Genomic DNA, 23091 nt, shown 5'->3' with positions numbered 1-23091 from the left:
TTGGCAAAACGCGGAATAGGCTAATATTTCGACACTCCCGATAGAAATTCCGGCACCGCGTGCGTTATCCGACCTGCTAGCAGTGGCATGCAATCACACACAAGACAATAAAACGCCTCCGGATGGCGTAGCGCTACCAATCATATCACGATTTGTCGGTCAAAAGCTTCAGCAACATGGAATTAATTTTGAAAATATTTCTTCATAATTCTTCACAATTCTTCCCAAAACCACGAATCACTGTACAATTCACCACACAACACAAAAACTCTTTCACACGCGGATACGGATGGCGTAGCACCGGCCAAACCGTCAGCATAATCACGAAAAAAACAACGAACAAGCGGACGCGAAAGAATTTGTGACGAGCAGCTCTATACACGTCTGCACGCGGCAACGCCTACTACGCTTCATTTCTCTGAAACGCTTTCAAGTGCCGCTGAAATCTCCCTGAGGCTCACTTGAGAGCAGTATGTATTTTCATAATGTATTTTCATAAACTGTACATGGAGTACTATCCAATCAGAGATTGGCGGTTTTTGGTAAAGGGTTTCTAGAGCCCTTGGTAATTTGGCGAAGTAATCCCAACAGGGTAATAAACTTCATAAAACGAGTTGTGCCTAGTTGGGATCAGGTGTTACATCAACCATTGTCCATCACAGCTCAATTGTGACAGGATATTTGACTAGCACCAAATTAAATATGGGTCATACCACAATATTCCTAAATAATGGACGCAGTGGTTAAAAGGCTCTACAGATGAGGAAAAAAACTGTAGGCCCCCTTAATCCCCTTAAATTCCCCTGTAACGTTCCTGAGGCCCTCCCAAACCCCCAAAAACGCCTGCGTAACGTCTCCGAAACCCGCCAAAATCCTCTGAAGTTTCCTAAATGCCCTCGAAATCCCCTCAAAACTCTATCGGGCCTCATGTAACGTACCTGAGACTCTTCGAAACCCCCATAAACGCCTATGTAACGCATGCGTAACGCCTCTACGTGACGTGGGTCCCGAGATGAACTAGTCAGGGCTACAAATCTCGTTAATACAGATAAAAAAACTCGCCAAAAATCCTCTGAAGCTTCCTGAAATGCCTTCGATATATTTTTAAAGCCCCCTCAGACCGCATGTCTCGCACCTGAGACCCGCGAAGCTGCCTCCTCTTCCATCTTTCTCTTTCTCGTGTATGTTTAGGAGAGTGAGTAAGAAAAAGTACATTGCTGGCTCCATCAATGCTTACGACTCATTATCTTAATGGAGGTTTGGGTGTAGATTTTTTTTTTTACTTATTCGTTTATTTGGAAGGCTCGGGCGCCACAAGAGCATAACGGAGCCGAAATCGCAACAACAAACATTCTTACGTAAAAAAAATCAAATTACAATAATGAAAAAAAAAATCAATCATGATAAAAATCAAATTGTTCCATCGGAGTGTTGGTAGCCTTGGCATTCCGCTGCTTGTCTTCCTCAATCAGCGATCGACGTTCATTTTCGTCGGAAATCCAATCATAACTGGCAATTCTCTGTGAGATTCTTCTGGGTGCCGCATCCGGGACGGTAGCCAAGCTGTTGTCATCACTTTCACTGGAGGACGTGTTACTTTTGTTCTGCCTTTTGTGTACAGGTTGTGTCTGTGCAGATTCAGACTGACTATCTGTATCCAACGAACGTTGTCGTTTTGTTTCGGTGTTCTTTATCTTTTGCTGTCGTTTCGCACTTGTTTTGTCCTCTGCTACAATAGGGGCGCCACCAGCTGTCTGTTCATCGGATGTTTCGATTTCCACGGCTGCTGTCGACTGTTTTTGTTTGTCACTCGTTCGTTCTCGCAAAACTGGGCAATCTTTTTTAAAATGCAACTCTGATTTGCAGCTGAAGCACTTCGGTTTCATTTCGTCGAAATACACTCTTCCCTTCCTGTTGCGAAAGTAGAGGATATCCAGAATTTCTCTTTCAATTTCCATATAAACACCCCGGACTCCGGTAAACAGATCCAGTAGGAAATCTGCCGGGAATCGCTCGCGTACTGTACGTTTGACCTTTCCATACTTCTGCATCACTTTGACCAGATCAGCATCCGATACTTCGGGTGGTAGATCAAACACGCGTACATATCGCGTGTTTCCTGCCACCGACATGCGAACCACCACTTTGCTTCCATTGCCGTAATGAAACGGTAACGATTGGCTGTTGTTTTCGAACACAAATTTCAATGCTTCTTCGGATTTGAAGCGGATGAAAACCGACTTTTCATCCGAAATCTTGTAGGCCGTTTCCATCAGCGACAGGTCACCTTTGAGTGCTTTCACAAAGCCGGCCATATCTGCTACGGTCGGTTGCGCGGCATCTTCAGGGAACAGGAAAGCTAGCGTGTTTTTGATTTCAATTTCACTCGACATTTTGATCGGTATGCACTTAATAGAATCAAACAAAAGAAGCTAGCAACTGCACGAAACGTCTGTTCGCGTCGAGAGCTGATCATCCACTGTTTGGGTGTAGATGTAAGTGTCAATTAGAAATGGCGAATCATTAAAAAAAATATCAAAAAGAAGTTGTAGAGCAGATAGTTTGAAGAAATTACAGAAACATGTCTATGAAAACAGCTTTAAGATAGGCTACACACTTAGATTTTTTTACAGTATACGGTAAATGCATCTAAACTTGAATTACTTGAAATACAAAGCTTTTCCCGAAAAAATATTTGGTACACACTCAATTTCGATTTCTCTGTTCGGTAATTTATTTTACGGGGTTTGAACCGTAAAATACAAAAGTTACTGAGTTTTCAGCATCTTTGTACAACGTAACTGACGTTCAGTAATATTTTTTTGACATTTTACTGAACACGGTTATAGTTTGTGCCGAGTGTTCAGCAAAGTTGAAGATTTACTGCGTTCAGTCAAACGTCAGTAAAAAGCAGTAGTGACTTTTCAGCATTGGTTTCGTTTTTACTGAGCTTTCGTTAAAGTAAAATGTAAACATTAATCCGCGCGCGCTTCCAGCTGTCAAAAAGAGAAAAAAGCTTTGATCATCAGAGCTGTCGCCCTCGCTGTCCGATCGCTGTCGCCATGAAACTGCTCTCATCATAATGTTACATTTTTAAATAACATCGATTCCTGTGCCGTTGCCGCATGTTTGGTAAGTATTCGAAAATCCTCGGCACCAGAGAACTAGAATGGCCTCACGTGCGGACAATCCTTCAGTGACTTCGTTTGTGCAAGTGGATTGGAAGATTGGATACATTTGACCGCATCTCCAGATGGAGCAACACTCGGACTCGATCATCGACTGGATACTCCCGCGCATCGAGCTTTGCCCTGAGGTCATTCCGGTTCTGCCTGGGTTGTCGTAGATTTTAAATACTTCCAAAAGCGGTCAGCAGCCGGCAGGTGCACATGAATCGGAAGCACCTTTGTAATATGGACGGATTCAAAATGCATCGAAAATGGGACAGGCTGGGAGGGAACACAATGTTTTCCGGAACTGAAAAACTCAGCAAGACCAATACAATCAAATTTTAGATTACCGAAAAGTCAGTAACGTGTATATCAGCTATTACTGACTAAATCAGTATTTGTTTGACAGATCGAAATGTTGTGTGTTACCGACTTTTCGGTACTCACAATCATTTACCGACTTAACTCTACTGTTCAAAAACCCAGTAAAATTTTACCGACTTCGGTAATCAAATCTGAGTGTGTAGGCATAATAGTGGTCACCATTTTGTACAACCACTACCAAATATTTTTTCGAATAATGTGTTCCACTTTGAAGAATTTTCCTTTAGATGGTATTCGCCATACAATATTTTTGCGATTTACTTTTAGCGATTTTTCGCGCATAGAAGCTAGCGCCACATTGGTCGATGCGGAGAGTAGGAAAACAGCCGATGTAGTTAATTCATTTCCAAAAACAAATTACCGTAGAATTTCGGTAATTTTTATTTATTTTCAGGTTTTGTACGGATTTTTCGGTATTTTTATTGAATGAAAAGATGCCGTCCATGTCGCGATTTTTTTCATCGAACAACACAATATTTATTATATACAGGGTGTTTGGTTCCGGGTTTTGGATATTTTCAGGTCTGATAGGTCTTGATGAGAGATGAAAAAGTTCCCATGGAACATAGGGTCGGAAATCACTGCTAAGTGAGTTAATCACATTTTAAGTTTTTAATTTTTGGTTATCTTTGAAGTCCTATATCTACTAAACTATCAATCGTACAAACTTTCTCAGCGCACGAATTGAAAGCTAATTACTTCTACTTTCTTAGTCTCTTGGACGTGAACTTTGTAAAAATAGTTTAAAAGGCCTTAAATTGAAAAATAATGCGAAATTGGTCGAAAAAATCGACTCTTTTTTGGACATTTTTGATGATTTAAATATGAAAATAAAGCTTTTGTTAAAAAAGTTCTTCTACAAAACATGCACGAACTTGTTCCCTAAAAATGTTTCTTTGACACCAAAACTCTATCTTTTGTAGTTAAGCCAAAAAATGTTTTTGAAAATAACATTCCAAATTGCATTAACTTCATGCCAAAACAATGGTCATCACCCTATCCGTCGTGCGTTCGTGTGCTGTTGCTCCACGGCATGAGGACGACTACTGCTGCTGGCTTGGCTGCTGGTGATGTCATCGCATACAGAAAATGAGCTCGCTCTTTGTCGCGTCACATCTCCGCCTGTGGAATCATTCGAGGCGGAGTTTGGATTTGCGCATACTAAGTGCGACGTGCAGTTAACTTGTTTTTCGACGGAGCGAAAGGAAAGCGCCGACGAAAGTGTATTTACAAGAGCAACCATTTAAATCCTTCGCACTCGTAGCTCTGCTGCGGTGCTGTTCAGATGGGGGGGCTGTGCGTGCGGCAATTTAGAGCATGCACTTATTTGATGCATTTCATTTTTTTTTTTGTATGATGTGCAAGGATAATGATTCTTCTTATTTCTTGCATAACATTCCCACTGGGACAGAGCCTGTTTCTCAGCTCAGTTGTAAAACATACAGCAATAAATTCCTTTGGAACCAATCATGGGGGATACTGCGAAATGATACCTTTGGGGAATCTAATCAACAAGTTGGACATTTTAGGAGAAGTTGGGGATTCTTAAGGGACATTGGGGATTTTTAAGCGATATTGGGGAGGTTAAAGGGAACTTAGGAATCATGGCGGTCCTTGAGAAATGATACCTTTGGGGAATCTAATCAACAAGTTGGATATTTTAGGAGAAGTTGGGGATTTTTAGGAGATATTGGGGCGGATAAAGGGAACTTAGAAATCATGGGGGATCCTGGGAAATGATACCTTTGGAGAATCTAATCAACAAGTTGGAAGTTTTAGGAGAAGTTTGGGATTCTTAAGGAACATTGGGGATTTTTAAGAAACATTGGTGATTTTTAGAAGATATTGGGAAGAGGAAAAGGGAACTTAGGAATCATGGGGGTCCTTGAGAAATGATACCTTTGGGGAATGTAATCAACAAGTTGGACGTTTTAGGAGAAGTTGGGGATTTTTAGGAGATATTGGGGCGGATAAAGGGAACTTAGAAATCATGGGGGATCCTGGGAAATGATACCTTTGGAGAATCTAATCAACAAGTTGGAAGTTTTAGGAGAAGTTTGGGATTCTTAAGGAACATTGGGGATTTTTAAGAAACATTGGGGATTTTTAGGAGATATTGGGAAGAGGAAAAGGGAACTTAGGAATCATGGCGGTCCTTGAGAAATGATACCTTTGGGAAATCTAATCAACAAGTTGGATATTTTAGGAGAAGTTGGGGATTCTTAAGGAACATTGGGGATTTTTAAGAAACATTGGGGATTTTTAGGAGATATTGGGAAGAGGAAAAGGGAACTTAGGAATCATGGGGGTCCTTGGAAAATGATACCTTTGGGGAATCTAACAAGTTGGACATTTTAAGAGAAATTGGGGATTGTTAAGGGACATTGGGGATTTTTAGGCGATATTGGGGAGGTTAAAGGGAACTTAGGAATCATGGCGGTCCTTGAGAAATGATACCTTTGGGGAATCTAATCAACAAGTTGGACGTTTTAGGAGAAGTTGGGGATTCTTAAGAAACATTGGGGATTTTTAGGCGATATTGGGGAGGTTAAAGGAAACTTAGGAATCATGGGGGTCCTTGAGAAATGATACCTTTGGGGAATCTAATCAACAAGTTGGACGTTTTAGGAGAAGTTGGGGATTTTTAGGAGATATTGGGGCGGGAAAAGGGAACATAGGAATCATGGGGGATCCTGCGAAATGATACCTTTGGGGAATCTTATCAACAAGTTGGACATTTTAGGAGAAGTTGGGGATTCTTAAGGGACATTGGGGATTTTTAGGTGATATTGGGGAGGTTAAAGGGAACTTAGGAATCATGGCGGTCCTTGAGAAATGATACCTTTGGGGAATCTAATCAACAAGTTGGATATTTTAGGAGAAGTTGGGGATTCTTAAGGAACATTGGGGATTTTTAAGAAACATTAATGATATTTAGAAGATATTGGGAAGAGGAAAAGGGAACTTAGGAATCATGGGGGTCCTTGGAAAATGATACCTTTGGGGAATCTAATCAACAAGTTGGACATTTTAAGAGAAATTGGGGATTGTTAAGGGACATTGGGGATTTTTAGGCGATATTGGGGAGGTTAAAGGGAACTTAGGAATCATGGCGGTCCTTGAGAAATGATACCTTTGGGGAATCTAATCAACAAGTTGGATATTTTAGGAGAAATTGAGGATTGTTAAGGGACATTGGGGATTTTTAGGCGATATTGGGGAGGTTAAAGGGATTTTAGGAATCATGGCGGTCCTTGAGAAATGATACCTTTGGGGAATCTAATCAACAAGTTAGACGTTTTAGGAGAAGTTGGGGATTCTTAAGAAACATTGGGGATTTTTAGGCGATATTGGGGAGGTTAGAGGGAACTTAGGAATCATGGCGGTCCTTGAGAAATGATACCTTTGGGAAATCTAATCAACAAGTTGGATATTTTAGGAGAAGTTGGGGATTCTTAAGGAACATTGGGGATTTTTAAGAAACATTGGGGATTTTTAGGAGATATTGGGAAGAGGAAAAGGGAACTTAGGAATCATGGGGGTCCTTGGAAAATGGTACCTTTGGTTAGACCTTTGGTTGGATATTTTAGGAGAAGTATGGGATTCTTAAGGAACATTGGGGATTTTTAGGCGATATTGGGGAGGTTAAAGGAAACTTAGGAATCATGGCGGTCCTTGAGAAATGATACCTTTGGGGAATCTAATCAACAAGTTGGACGTTTTAGGAGAAGTTGGGGATTTTTAGGAGATATTGGGGCGGGAAAAGGGAACATAGGAATCATGGGGGATCCTGCGAAATGATACCTTTGGGGAATCTTATCAACAAGTTGGACATTTTAGGAGAAGTTGGGGATTCTTAAGGGACATTGGGGATTTTTAGGTGATATTGGGGAGGTTAAAGGGAACTTAGGAATCATGGCGGTCCTTGAGAAATGATACCTTTGGGGAATCTAATCAACAAGTTGGATATTTTAGGAGAAGTTGGGGATTCTTAAGGAACATTGGGGATTTTTAAGAAACATTGGTGATATTTAGAAGATATTGGGAAGAGGAAAAGGGAACTTAGGAATCATGGGGGTCCTTGAGAAATGATACCTTTGGGGAATGTAATCAACAAGTTGGACGTTTTAGGAGAAGTTGGGGATTTTTAGGAGATATTGGGGCGGATAAAGGGATCTTAGAAATCATGGGGGATCCTGGGAAATGATACCTTTGGAGAATCTAATCAACAAGTTGGAAGTTTTAGGAGAAGTTTGGGATTCTTAAGAAACATTGGGGATTTTTAAGGAACATTGGGGATTTTTAGGAGATATTGGGAAGAGGAAAAGGGAACTTAGGAATCATGGGGGTCCTTGGAAAATGATACCTTTGGGGAATCTAATCAACAAGTTGGACATTTTAAGAGAAATTGGGGATTGTTAAGGGACATTGGGGATTTTTAGGCTATATTGGGGAGGTTAAAGGGAACTTAGGAATCATGGCGGTCCTTGAGAAATGATACCTTTGGGGAATCTAATCAACAAGTTGGATATTTTAGGAGAAGTTGGGGATTCTTAAGGAACATTGGGGAATTTTAGGCGATATTGGGGAGGTTAAAGGGAACTTAGGAATCATGGCGGTCCTTGAGAAATGATACCTTTGGGAAATCTAATCAACAAGTTGGACGTTTTAGGAGAAGTATGGGATTCTTAAGGAACATTGGGGATTTTTAGGCGATATTGGGGGAGGTTAAAGGGAACTTAGGAATCATGGCGGTCCTTGAGAAATGATACCTTTGGGGAATCTAATCAACCAGTTGGACGTTTTAGGAGAAGTTGGGGATTTTTAGGAGATATTGGGGCGGGAAAAGGGAAAATAGGAATCATGGGGGATCCTGCGAAATGATACCTTTGGGGAATCTAATCAACAAGTTGGATATTTTAGGAGAAGTTGGGGATTCTTAAGGGACATTGGGGATTTTTAGGCGATATTGGGGAGGTTAAAGGGAACTTAGGAATCATGGCGGTCCTTGAGAAATGATACCTTTGGGGAATCTAATCAACAAGTTGGATGTTTTAGGAGAAGTATGGGATTCTTAAGGAACATTGGGGATTTTTAGGCGATATTGGGGGAGGTTAAAGGGAACTTAGGAATCATGGCGGTCCTTGAGAAATGATACCTTTGGGGAATCTAATCAACAAGTTGGACGTTTTAGGAGAAGTTGGGGATTTTTAGGAGATTTTGGGGCGGGTAAAGAGAACATGGGAATAATGGGGGGTCCTTGAGAAATGATACCTTTGGGGAATCTAATCAACAAGTTGGATATTTTAGGAGAAATTGGGGATTCTTAAGGGACATTGGGGATTTTTAGGAGATATTGGGGAGGTTAAAGGGAACTAAGGAATCATGGCGGTCCTTGAGAAATGATACCTTTGGGGAATCTAATCAACAAGTTGGACGTTTTAGGAGAAGTTGGGGATTTTTAGGAGATATTGGGGCGGGTAAAGGGAACATAGGAATCATGGGGGATCCTGGGAAATGATACCTTTGGGGAATCTAATCAACAAGTTTGAAATTTTAGGAGAAGTTGGGGATTCTTAAGGAACATTGGGGATTTTTTAGAAACATTGGGGATTTTCAGGAGATATTGGGAAGAGGAAAAGCAAACTTAGGAATCATGGGGGTCCTTGGAAAACGATACCTTTGGGGAATCTAATCAACAAGTTGGACATTTAAAGAGAAATTGGGGATTGTTAAGGGACATTGGGGATTTTTAGACGATATTGGGGAGGTTAAAGGGAACTTAGGAATCATGGCGGTCCTTGAGAAATGATACCTTTGGGGAATCTAATCAACAAGTTGGATATTTTAGGAGAAGTGTGGGATTCTTGAGGAACATTGTGGATTTTGAGGAGATATTGGGGAGGGTAAAGAGAACTTAGGAATCATGGGGGTTTTTGAGAAATTATACCTCTATCTAATCTAATCAACAAGCTGGCCATTTTAGGAGATATTGGGGATTCTTAAGGAACATTGGGGATTTTTACGAGATATTGGGTAGGGTAAAGGGAATTTAGGAATCATGGCGGTCCTCGGGAAATGATACCTTTGGGGAATCTAATCAACAAGTTGGACATTTTAGGAGAAGTTGGGGATTCTTAAAGAACATTGGGGATTTTTAGGAGATATTGGGGATTTTTAAGGAACATTGGGGATTTTCAAGGAATATTGGGGATTTTTAGGAGATATTGGGAAGGGGAAAAGGGAACTTAGGAATCATGGGGGTCCTCTTAGGAAAAGTTGGGGATTCTAAAGGGACATTGGGGATTTTTAGGCGATATTGGGGAGGGTAAAGGGAACTTGTGAATCATGGTCGTCCTTGGGAAATTATACCTTTGGGGAATCTAATCGTCAAGTTGGACATTTTAAAAGAAGTTGGGGATTCTTAAGGAATATTGGGGATTTTTAGGAGATATTGGGGATTTAAAAGGAACATTGGGGATTTTAGAAGACATTGGGGATTTTTATGGAACGTTGGGGATTTTTGAGAGATCTTGGGGAGGGTAAAGGGAACTTAGGAATCATGGCCGTCCTTGGGAAATGATACATTTGGGGAATCTAATCAACAAGTTGGATACTTTAGCAGAAGTTTGGGATTTTTAAGGAACATTGGGGATTTTTAGGAGATATTGGGGATTTTAAAGGAACATTGGGGATTTTTAGAAGACATTGAGGATTTATAAGGAATGTTGAGGATTTTTAGGAGATATTGGGGAGGTTAAACAGAACTTAGGAATCATGGGGTCATTGAGAAATTATACCTTTGGGGAATCTAATCAACAAGTTGGCCATTTTAGGAGATATTTGGGATTTTTAAGGAACATTGGGGATTTTTAGGAGATATTGGGGAGGGTAAAGGGAACTAAGGAATCATGGGGGTCCTTGGGATACGATACCTTTGGGGAATCTAATCAACAAGATGGACATTTTAGGAGAAGTTGGGGATTCTCAAGGGACATTGGGGATTTTTAGGCGATATTGGGGAGGGTAAAGAGAACTTAGGAATCATGGGGTCCTTGAGAAATTATACCATTGGGGAATCTAATCAACAAGTTGGACATTTCAGGAGAAGTTGGGGATTCTTAAGGGACATTGGGGATTTAAGGAGATATTGGGGATTTTTAAGGAACATTGGAGATTCTTAAGGGACATTGGGGAATTTTAGGCGATATTGAGAAGGGTAAAGGGAACTATGGAATCATGGGGGTCCTTGGGATACGATACCTTTGGGGAATCTAATCAACAAGATGGACATTTTAGGAGAAGTTGGGGAATCTCAAGGGACATTGGGGATTTTTAGGCGATATTGGGGAGGGTAAAGAGAACTTAGGAATCATGGGGTCCTTGAGAAATTATACCATTGGGGAATCTAATCAACAAGTTGGACATTTTAGGAGAAGTTGGGGATTCTTAAGGGACATTGGGGATTTTAGGAGATATTGGGGATTTTTAAGGAACATTGGAGATTCTAAAGGGACATTGGGGAATTTTAGGCGATATTGGGAAGGGTAAAGGAAACTATGGAATCATGGGGGTCCTTGGGAAACGATACCTTTGGGGAATCTTATCAACAAGTTGGATATTTTAGAAGAAGTTGGGGATTTTTAAGAAACATTGGGGATTTTTAGGAGATATTGGGGAGGGTAAATGGAACTTAGGAATCATAGGGGTCCTTGGGAAATGATACCTTTAGGGAATCTAATCGACAAGTTGGACATTTTTAAAGAAGTTGGGAATTCTTAAGGAATATTGGGGATTTTTAGGAGATATAGAGGATTTTAAAAGATTATTGGGGATTTTTAGAAGACATTGGGGATTTTAAAGGAACGTTGAGGATTTTTAGGAGATATTGGGGAGGGTAAAGAGATCTAATCAACAAGTTGGCCATTTAAGAAGATATTGGGGATTTTTATGGAACATTGGGGATTTTCAGAAGATATTGAGGAGGGTAAAGGGAACTTAGGAATCATAGGGGTCCTTGGGAAATGATACCTTTGGGGAATCTATTTTTAAAGTTGGACATTTTAGGAGAAGTTGAGGATTTTTAAGGAACATTGGGGATTTTTAGGAGATATTGGGGCGGGTAAAGGGAACTAAGGAATCATGGCGGTTCTTGGGAAACGATAGCTTTGGAGAATCTAATCAACAAGTTGGATATTTTAGGAGAAGTTGGGGATTCTTAAGGGGCTGCAAAACGGTGAAACCGAGTGGAATGGAGGCGGCTACTATGTACAGGTGAGGCCACCCCGGCCTTAGCCTGACCGGTAAGGTAAGTTAGGGGATTCTTAAGGAACATTGGGGATTTTTAGGAAATATTGGGGAGGGTTAAGGGAACTTAGGAATCATGGGGGTCCTTTGGAAATGATACCTTTGGGGAATCTAAGCAACAAGTTGGACATTTTAAGAGAAATTGGGGATTCTTAAGGGACATTGGTAATTTTTAGGCGATATTGGGGAGGTTAAAGGGAACTTAGGAATCATAGCGGTCCTTGAGAAATGATACCTTTGGGGAATCTAATCAACAAGTTGGAAGTTTCAGGAGAAGTTGGGGATTTTAAGGAGATGTTGAGGCGGGTAAAGGGAACTTAGGAATCATGGGGGGTCCTTGAGAAATTATACTTTTGGGGAATCTAAACAACAAGCTGGATATTTTAGGAGAAATTGAGGATTCTTAAGGGACATTGGGGATTTTTAGGCGATATTGGGGAGGTTAAAGGGAACTTAGGAATCATGGCGGTCCTTGAGAAATGATACCTTTGGGGAATCTAATCAACAAGTTGGACATTTTAGGAGAAGTTGGGGATTGTTAAGGGACATTGGGGATTTTAGGAGATATCGGGGATTTTTAAGGAACATTGGGGATTCTTAAGGGACATTGGGGAATTTTAGGCGATATTGGGAAGGGTAATGGGAACTTAGGAATCATAGGGGTCCTTGGGAAATGATACCTTTGGAGAATCTAATCGACAAAATGGACATTTTAAAAGAAGTTGGGGATTCTTAAGGGATATTGGGGATTTTTAGGAGATATTGGGGATTTTAAAAGATTATTGGGGATATTTAGAAGACATTGGAGATTTTAAAGGAACGTTGAGAAATTTTGGAGATATTGGGGAGGGTAAAGAGATCTAATCAACAAGTTGGCCATTTAGGAAGATATTGGGGATTTTTATGGATTATTAGGGATTTTCAGAAGATATTGAGGAAGGTAAAGGGAACTTAGGAATCATAGGGGTCCTTGGGAAATGATACCTTTGGGGAATCTAATCAACAAGTTGGCCATTTTAGAAGATATTGGGGAATTTTAAGAAACATTGGGGATTTTTAGGCGATATTGGGGAGGGTAAAAAGAACTTAGCAATCATGGGGGGTCCTTGGGAAACGATACCTTTGGGGAATCTAATCCTAAAGTTGGACATTTTAGGAGATGTTGGGGATTCTCAAGGGACATTGGGGATTTTTAGGCGATATTGGGGAGGGTAAAGGGAACTTTGGAATCATGGCCGTCCTTGGGAAATGATACCTTTGGGGAATCTTATTAACAAGTTGGACATTTTAGGAAAAGTTGGGGATTTTTAGGGAACATTGGGGATTTTTAGGAGATATTGGGGCTGGTAAAGGGAACTTAGGAATCATGGGGGTCCTTGGGAAACGATACTTTTGGGGAGTCTATTTTTAAAGATGGACATTTTAGGAGCAGTTGAGGATTTTTAAGGAACATTGGGAATTTTTAGGAGATATTGGGGCGGGTAAAGGGAACTAAGGAATCATGGCGGTCCTTGGGAAACGATAGCTTTGGAGAATCTAATCAACAAGTTGGATATTTTAGGAGAAGTTGGGGATTCTTAAGGGGCTGCAAAACGGTGAAACCGAGTGGAATGGAGGCGGCTACTATGTACAGCAGAGGCCACCCCGGCCTGAACCTGACCGGTAAGGTAAGTTAGGGGATTCTTAAGGAACATTGGGGATTTTTAGGAAATATTGGGGAGGGTTAAGGGAACTAAGGAATCATGGGGGTCCTTTGGAAATGATACCTTTGGGGAATCTAAGCAACAAGTTCGCCATTTTAGGAGAAGTTGGGGATTCTTAAGGGACATTGGGGATGATGATTATTATGTTTCCTTTACCCTCTCCAATATCTCCTAAAAATTACCAATGTTTCATAAAAAATCCCCTACTTCTGCGAAAATGATCAACTTGTTGCTTAGGTTCCCCAAAGGTATCATTTCCCTTGCAGACTCCCATAATTCCTAAGTTCCCCTCACCCTCCCCAATATTTCCTTAAATCCCAATCGTTCCATAAAAAATATCGAATATATCTTCTCAAATGCCCCAAAATTCCTTAAAATATCCCCTATATCTTCTAAAAAGCCCCAACATTCCTTAGAAATCCCCAATGTCTCCTCAAAATTTCCAATGTTCTTGAAGAATCCCCAACTTCTCCTAAAATGTCCAACTAAATCTAACGAATCCCAAAGGTATTATTTCCCAAGGACCCCCATGATTCCTAACTTCCCTTTTTCCCTTCCCAATACCTCCTAAAATTCCCCAATGTTCCTAAAAATTCCCCAATGTTCCTTAAAAACACCCAATATCTCCTAAAAATCCCCAATGTCCCTTAAGAAACTTCTCCTAAAATATCCAACTTGTTGATTAGATTCCATAAAGGTACCATATCTCAAGGACCCCCATGATTCCAAAGTTCCCTTTACCCGCCCCAATATCTCCTAAAAATCCCCAATGTTCCTTTAAAATCCCCAATATCTCCTAAAAATCCCCAATATCCCTTAAGAATCCTCAACTTCTCCTAAAATGTCCAACTTGTTGATTAGATTCCCCAGAGGTATCATTTCCCAAGGACCCCCATGATTCCTAAGTTCCCTTTACCTTCCCCAATTCGCCTAAAAATCCCCAATGTCCCTTAAGAATCCCCAATTTCTCCTAAAATATCCAACTTGTTGATTAGATTTCCCAAAGGTATCATTTCTCAAGGACCCCCCATGATTCCTATGTTCTCTTTACCCGCCCCAATATCTCCTAAAAATCCCCAACTTCTCCTAAAATGTCCAACTTGTTGATAAGATTCCTCAAAGGTATCATTTCTCAAGGACCGCCATGATTCCTAAGTTCCCTTTACCCTTCCCAACATCTCCTAAAAATCTTCAATGTTGCTTAAGAATCCCCAACTTCTCCTAAAATATCCAACTTGCTGATTAAATTCCCCGAAGGTATCATTTCTCAAGGACCCCCATGATTCTTATGTTCCCTTTACCCCTTCCCAATATCTCCTAAAAATCCTTATTGTTCCTCAAAAATCCCCAATGTTCCTTAAGAATCCCCAACTTCTCCTAAAATATCCAACTTGTTGATTAGATTCCCCAAAAGTACCATTTCTCAAGGACCGCCATGATTCCTAAGTTCCCTTTAACCTCCCCAATATCGCCTAAAAACCCCCAATGTTCCTTAAGAATCCCCAACTTCTCCTAAAATTTCCAACTTGTTGATTAGATTCCCCAAAAGTATAATTTCTCAAGGACCCCCATGATTCCTATGTTCCCTTTACCCGCCTCAATATCTCCTAAAAATCCCCAACTTCTCCTAAAACGTCCAACTTGTTGATTAGATTCCCCAAAGGTATCATTTCTCAAGAACTGCCATGATTCCTAAGTTCCCTTTAACCTCCCCAATATCGCCTAAAAATCCCCAATGTCCCTTAACAATCCCCAATTTCTCCTAAAATATCCAACTTGTTGATTAGATTCCCCAAAGGTATCATTTCTCAAGGACCGCCATGATTTCAAGTTCCCTTTAGCCTCCCCAATATCGCCTAAAAATCCCCAATGTCCCTTAACAATCCCCAATTTCTCTTAAAATGTCCAACTTGTTGATTAGATTCCCCAAAGGTATCATTTTCCAAGGACCCCCATGATTCCTAAGTTCCCTTTTCCTCTTCCCAATATCTCCTAAAAATCTCCAATGTTTCTTAAAAATCCCCAATGTTCCTTAAGAATCCCAAACTTCTCCTAAAACTTCCAACTTGTTGATTAGATTCTCCAAAGGTATCATTTCCCAGGATCCCCCATGATTTCTAAGTTCCCTTAATCCGCCCCAATATCTCCTAAAAATCCCCAACTTCTTCTAAAACGTCCAACTTGTTGATTACATTCCCCAAAGGTATCATTTCTCAAGAACCGCCATGATTCCTAAGTTCCCTTTAACCTCCCCAATATCGCCTAAAAATCCCCAATGTTCCTTAAGAATCCCCAACTTCTCCTAAAATGTCCAACTTGTTGATTAGATTCCCCAAAGGTATCATTTCGCAGGATCCCCCATGATTCCTATGTTCCCTTTTCCCGCCCCAATATCTCCTAAAAATCCCCAACTTCTCCTAAAACGTCCAACTTGTTGATTAGATTCCCCAAAGGTATCATTTCTCAAGGACCGCCATGATTCCTAAGTTCCCTTTAACCTCCCCAATATCACCTAAAAATCCCCAATGTTCCTTAAGAATCCCCAACTTCTCCTAAAATGTCCAACTTGTTGCTTAGATTCTTCAAAGGTATCATTTCCAAAGGACCCCCATGATTCCTAAGTTCCCTTAACCCTCCCCAATATTTCCTAAAAATCCCCAATGTTCCTTAAGAATCCCCTAACTTACCTTACCGGTCAGGCTAAGTCCGGGGTGGCCTCTGCTGTACATAGTAGCCGCCTCCATTCCACTCGGTTCCACCGTTTTGCAGCCCCTTAAGAATCCCCAACTTTTCCTAAAATATCCAACTTGTTGATTAGATTCTCCAAAGCTATCGTTTCCCAAGAACCGCCATGATTCCTTAGTTCCCTTTACCCGCCCCAATATCTCCTAAAAATCCCCAATGTTCCTTAAAAATCCTCAACTTCTCCTAAAATGTCCAACTTTAAAAATAGACTCCCCAAAGGTATCGTTTCCCAAGGACCCCCATGATTCCTAAGTTCCCTTTACCAGCCCCAATATCTCCTAAAAATCCCCAATGTTCCCTAAAAATCCCCAACTTCTCCTAAAATGTCCAACTTGTTGATAAGGTTTCCTAAAGGTATCATTTCCCAAGGACGGCCATGATTCCAAAGTTCCCTTTACCCTCCCCAATATCGCCTAAAAATCCCCAATGTCCCTTAAGAATCCCCAACTTCTCCTAAAATGTCCAACTTGTTGATTAGATTCCCCAAAGGTATCGTTTCCCAAGTACCCCTATGATTCCTAAGTTCCCTTTACCCTCCTCTATATCTTCTGAAAATCCCCAATGTTCCATAAAAATCCCCAATATCTTCTTAAATGGCCAACTTGTTGATTAGATCTCTTTACCCTCCCCAATATCTCCTAAAAATCCTCAACGTTCCTTTAAAATTCCCAATGTCTTCTAAAAATCCCCAATAATCTTTTAAAATCCTCTATATCTCCTAAAAATCCCCAATATTCCTTAAGGATTCCCAACTTCTTTAAAAATGTCCAACTTGTCGATTAGATTCCCCAAAGGTATCATTTCCCAAGGACCCCTATGATTCCTAAGTTCCATTTACCCTAACCAATATCTCCTAAAAATCCCCAATGTTTCTTAAAAATCCCCAACTTCTTCTAAAATATCCAACTTGTTGATTAGATTCCCCAAAGGTATCGTTTCCCAAGGACCCCCATGATTCCATAGTTCCCTTTACCCTTCCCAATATCGCCTAAAATTCCCCAATGTCCCTTAAGAATCTCCAATGTTCCTTAAAAATTCCCAATATCTCCTTAAATCCCAAATGTCCCTTAAGAATCCCCAACTTCTCCTAAAATATCCAACTTGTTGATTAGATTCCCCAAAGGTATAATTTCTCAAGGACCCCATGATTCCTAAGTTCTCTTTACCCTCCCCAATATCGCTTAAAAATCCCCAATGTCCCTTGAGAATCCCCAACTTCTCCTAAAATGTCCATCTTGTTGATTAGATTCCCCAAAGGTATCGTATCCCAAGGACCCCCATGATTCCATAGTTCCCTTTACCCTTCCGAATATCGCCTAAAATTCCCCAATGTCCCTTAAGAATCTCCAATGTTCCTTAAAAATCCCCAATATCTCCTAAAATCCCCAATATCCCTTAAGAATCCCCAACTTCTCCTAAAATGTCCAACTTGTTGATTAGATTCCCCAAAGGTATAATTTCTCAAGGACCCCATGATTCCTAAGTTCTCTTTACCCTCCCCAATATCGCATAAAAATCCCCAATGTCCCTTGAGAATCCCCAACTTCTCCTAAAATGTCCATCTTGTTGATTAGATTCCCCAAAGGTATCATTTCTCAATGACCCCATGATTCCTAAGTTCTGTTTAACCTCCCCAATATCTCCTAAAAATCCTCAACATTCCTTATAAATCCCCAATGTCTTCTAAAAATCCCCAATGTTCCTTTAAAATCCCCAATATCTCCTAAAAATCCCCAATGTTCCTTAAAAATCCCAAACTTCTGCTAAAGTATCCAACTTGTTGATTAGATTCCCCAAATGTATCATTTCCCAAGGACGGCCATGATTCCTAAGTTCCCTTTACCCTCCCCAAGATCTCTCAAAAATCCCCAACGTTCCATAAAAATCCCCAATGTCTTCTAAAATCCCGAATGTTCCTTTTAAATCCCCAATATCTCCTAAAAATCCCCAATATTCCTTAAGAATCCCCAACTTCTTTTAAAATGTCCAACTTGACGATTAGATGCCCCAAAAGTATCATTTCCCAAGGACGACCATGATTCACAAGTTCCCTTTACCCTCCCCAATATCGCCTAAAAATCCCCAATGTCCCTTTAGAATCCCCAACTTTTCCTAAGAGGACCCCCATGATTCCTAAGTTCCCTTTTCCCCTTCCCAATATCTCCTAAAAATCCCCAATATTCCTTAAAAATCCCCAATGTTCCTTAAAAATCCCCAATATCTCCTAAAAATCCCCAATGTTCCTTAAGAATCCCCAACTTCTCCTAAAATGTCCAACTTGTTGATTAGATTCCCCAAAGGTATCATTTCCCGAGGACCGCCATGATTCCTAAATTCCCTTTACCCTACCCAATATCTCGTAAAAATCCCCAATGTTCCTTAAGAATCCCCAATATCTCCTAAAATGGCTAGCTTGTTGATTAGATTCCCCAAAGGTATAATTTCTCAAAGACCGCCATGATTCCTAAGTTCTCTTTACCCTCCCCAATATCTCCTCAAAATCCACAATGTTCCTCAAGAATCCCCAACTTCTCCTAAAATATCCAACTTGTTGATTAGATTCCCCAAAGGTATCATTTCTCAAGGACCGCCATGATTTCAAATTCCCTTTAACCTCCCCAATATCGCCTAAAAATCCCCAATGTCCCTTAACAATCCCCAATTTCTCTTTAAATGTCCAACTTGTTGATTAGATTCCCCAAAGGTATCGTTTTCCAAGGACCCCCATGATTCCTAAGTTTGCTTTTCCTCTTCCCAATATCTCCTGAAAATCCCCAATGTTTCTAAAAAATCCCCAATGTTCCTTAAGAATCCCCAACTTCTCCTAAAATTTCCAACTTGTTGATTAGATTCCCCAAAGGTATCATTTCCCAGGATCCCCCATGATTCCTATGTTCCCTTTACCCGCCCCAATATCTCCTAAAAATCCCCAACTTCTCCTAAAACGTCCAACTTGTTGATTAGATTCCCCAAAGGTATCATTTCTCAAGGACCGCCATGATTCCTAAGTTCCCTTTAACCTCCCCAATATCGCCTAAAAATCCCCAATGTCCCTTAAGAATCCCCAATTTCTCCTAAAATATCCAACTTGTTGATTAGATTCCCCAAAGGTATCATTTCGCAGGATCCCCCATGATTCCTATTTTCCCTTTTCCCGCCCCAATATCTCCTAAAAATCCCCAACTTCTCCTAAAACGTCCAACTTGTTGATTAGATTCCCCAAAGGTATCATTTCTCAAGGACCGCCATGATTCCTAAGTTCCCTTTAACCTCCCCAATATCGCCTAAAAATCCCCAATGTTCCTTAAGAATCCCCAACTTCTCCTAAAATATCCAACTTGTTGATTAGATTCCCCAAAGGTATCATTTCTCAAGGACCGCCATGATTCCTAAGTTCCCTTTAAACTCCCCAATATCGCCTAAAAATCCCCAATGTTTCTTAAGAATCCCCAACTTCTCCTAAAACGTCCAACTTGTTGATTAGATTCCCCAAAGGTATCATTTCTCAAGGACCGCCATGATTCCTAAGTTCCCTTTAACCTCCCCAATATCGCCTAAAAATCCCCAATGTCCCTTAACAATCCCCAATTTCTCTTAAAATGTCCAACTTGTTAGATTCCCCAAAGGTATCATTTTCCAAGGACCCCCATGATTCCTAAGTTCCCTTTTCCTCTTCCCAATATCTCCTAAAAATCCCCAATGTTTCTTAAAAATCCCCAATGTTCCTTAAGAATCCCAAACTTCTCCTAAAACTTCCAATTTGTTGATTAGATTCTCCAAAGGTATCATTTTCCAGGATCCCCCATGATTTCTAAGTTCCCTTTATCCGCCCCAATATCTCCTAAAAATCCCCAACTTCTCCTAAAACGTCCAACTTGTTGATTAGATTCCCCAAAGGTATCATTTCTCAAGGACCCCCATGATTCCTAAGTTTCCTTTAACCTCCCCAATATCGCCTAAAAATCCCCAATGTTCCTTAAGAATCCCATACTTCTCCTAAAATATCCAACCAAAGGTCTAACCAAAGGTATCATTTTCCAAGGACCCCCATGATTCCTAAGTTCCCTTTTCCTCTTTCCAATATCTCCTAAAAATCCCCAATGTTTCTTAAAAATCCACAATGTTCCTTAAGAATCCCCAACTTCTCCTAAAATATCCAACTTGTTGATTAGATTTCCCAAAGGTATTATTTCTCAAGGACCGCCATGATTCCTAAGTTCCCTCTAACCTCCCCAATATCGCCTAAAAATCCCCAATGTTTCTTAAGAATCCCCAACTTCTCCTAAAACGTCCAACTTGTTGATTAGATTCCCCAAAGGTATCATTTCTCAAGGACCGCCATGATTCCTAAGTTCCCTTTAACCTCCCCAATATCGCCTAAAAATCCCCAATGTCCCTTAACAATCCTCAATTTCTCCTAAAATATCCAACTTGTTGATTAGATTCCCCAAAGGTATCATTTCTCAAGGACCGCCATGATTCCTAAGTTCCCTTTAACCTCCCCAATATCGCCTAAAAATCCCCAATGTCCCTTAACAATCCCCAATTTCTCTTAAAATGTCCAACTTGTTGATTAGATTCCCCAAAGGTATCATTTTCCAAGGACCCCCATGATTCCTAAGTTCCCTTTTCCTCTTCCCAATATCTTCTAAATATCACCAATGTTTCTTAAAAATCCCCAATGTTCCTTAAGAATCCCCAACTTCTCCTAAAATATCCAACTTGTTGATTAGATTCCCCAAAGGTATCATTTCTCAAGGACCGCCATGATTCCTAAGTTCCCTTTAACCTCCCCAATATCACCTAAAAATCCCCAATGTCCCTTAAGAATCCCCAACTTCTCCTAAAATGTCCAACTTGTTGATAAGATTCCCCAAAGGTATCATTTCGCAGGATCCCCCATGATTCCTATGTTCCCTTTTCCCGCCCCAATATCTCCTAAAAATCCCCAACTTCTCCTAAAACGTCCAACTTGTTGATTAGATTCCCCAAAGGTATCATTTCTCAAGGACCCCCATGATTCCTAAGTTTCCTTTAACCTCCCCAATATCGCCTAAAAATCCCCAATGTTCCTTAAGAATCCCATACTTCTCCTAAAATATCCAACCAAAGGTCTAACCAAAGGTATCATTTTCCAAGGACCCCCATGATTCCTAAGTTCCCTTTTCCTCTTCCCAATATCTCCTAAAAATCCCCAATGTTTCTTAAAAATCCCCAATGTTCCTTAAGAATCCCCAACTTCTCCTAAAATATCCAACTTGTTGATTAGATTTCCCAAAGGTATCATTTCTCAAGGACCGCCATGATTCCTAAGTTCCCTTTTCCTCTTCCCAATATCTCCTAAAAATCCCCAATGTTTCTTAAAAATCCCCAATGTTCCTTAAGAATCCCAAACTTCTCCTAAAACTTCCAACTTGTTGATTAGATTCTCCAAAGGTATCATTTCCCAGGATCCCCCATGATTTCTAAGTTCCCTTTATCCGCCCCAATATCTCCTAAAAATCCCCAACTTCTCCTAAAACGTCCAACTTGTTGATTACATTCCCCAAAGGTATCATTTCTCAAGGACCCCCATGATTCCTAAGTTCCCTTTTCCTCTTCCCAATATCTTCTAAAAATCACCAATGTTTCTTAAAAATCCCCAATGTTCCTTAAGAATCCCAAACTTCTCCTAAAACTTCCAACTTGTTGATTAGATTCTCCAAAGGTATCATTTCCCAGGATCCCCCATGATTTCTAAGTTCCCTTTATCCGCCCCAATATCTCCTAAAAATCCCCAACTTCTCCTAAAATATCCAACTTGTTGATTAGATTCCCCAAAGGTATCATTTCTCAAGGACCGCCATGATTCCTAAGTTCCCTTTAACCTCCCCAATATCGCTTAAAAATCCCCAATGTCCCTTAAGAATCCCCAACTTCTCCTAAAATGTCCAACTTGTTGATTAGATTCCCCAAAGGTATCATTTCGCAGTATCCCCCATGATTGGTTCCAAAGGAATTTATTGCTGTATGTTTTACAACTGAGCTGAGAAACAGGCTCTGTCCCAGTGGGAATGTTATGCAAGAAATAAGAAGAATCATTATCCTTGCACATCATACAAAAAAAAAAATGAAATGCATCAAATAAGTGCATGCTCTAAATTGCCGCACGCACAGCCCCCCCATCTGAACAGCACCGCAGCAGAGCTACGAGTGCGAAGGATTTAAATGGTTGCTCTTGTAAATACACTTTCGTCGGCGCTTTCCTTTCGCTCCGTCGAAAAACAAGTTAACTGCACGTCGCACTTAGTATGCGCAAATCCAAACTCCGCCTCGAATGATTCCACAGGCGGAGATGTGACGCGACAAAGAGCGAGCTCATTTTCTGTATGCGATGACATCACCAGCAGCCAAGCCAGCAGCAGTAGTCGTCCTCATGCCGTGGAGCAACAGCACACGAACGCACGACGGATAGGGTGATGACCATTGTTTTGGCATGAAGTTAATGCAATTTGGAATGTTATTTTCAAAAACATTTTTTGGCTTAACTACAAAAGATAGAGTTTTGGTGTCAAAGAAACATTTTTAGGGAACAAGTTCGTGCATGTTTTGTAGAAGAACTTTTTTAACAAAAGCTTTATTTTCATATTTAAATCATCAAAAATGTCCAAAAAAGAGTCGATTTTTTCGACCAATTTCGCATTATTTTTCAATTTAAGGCCTTTTAAACTATTTTTACAAAGTTCACGTCCAAGAGACTAAGAAAGTAGAAGTAATTAGCTTTCAATTCGTGCGCTGAGAAA

The sequence above is a fragment of the Aedes albopictus genome, chromosome 2 (genome assembly GCF_035046485.1).
Source record: "Aedes albopictus strain Foshan chromosome 2, AalbF5, whole genome shotgun sequence".
Lineage (NCBI taxonomy): Eukaryota > Metazoa > Arthropoda > Insecta > Diptera > Culicidae > Aedes > Aedes albopictus.
The sequence above is the reverse complement of the archived record's forward strand: the minus strand, read 5'-3'. Positions refer to the sequence as shown.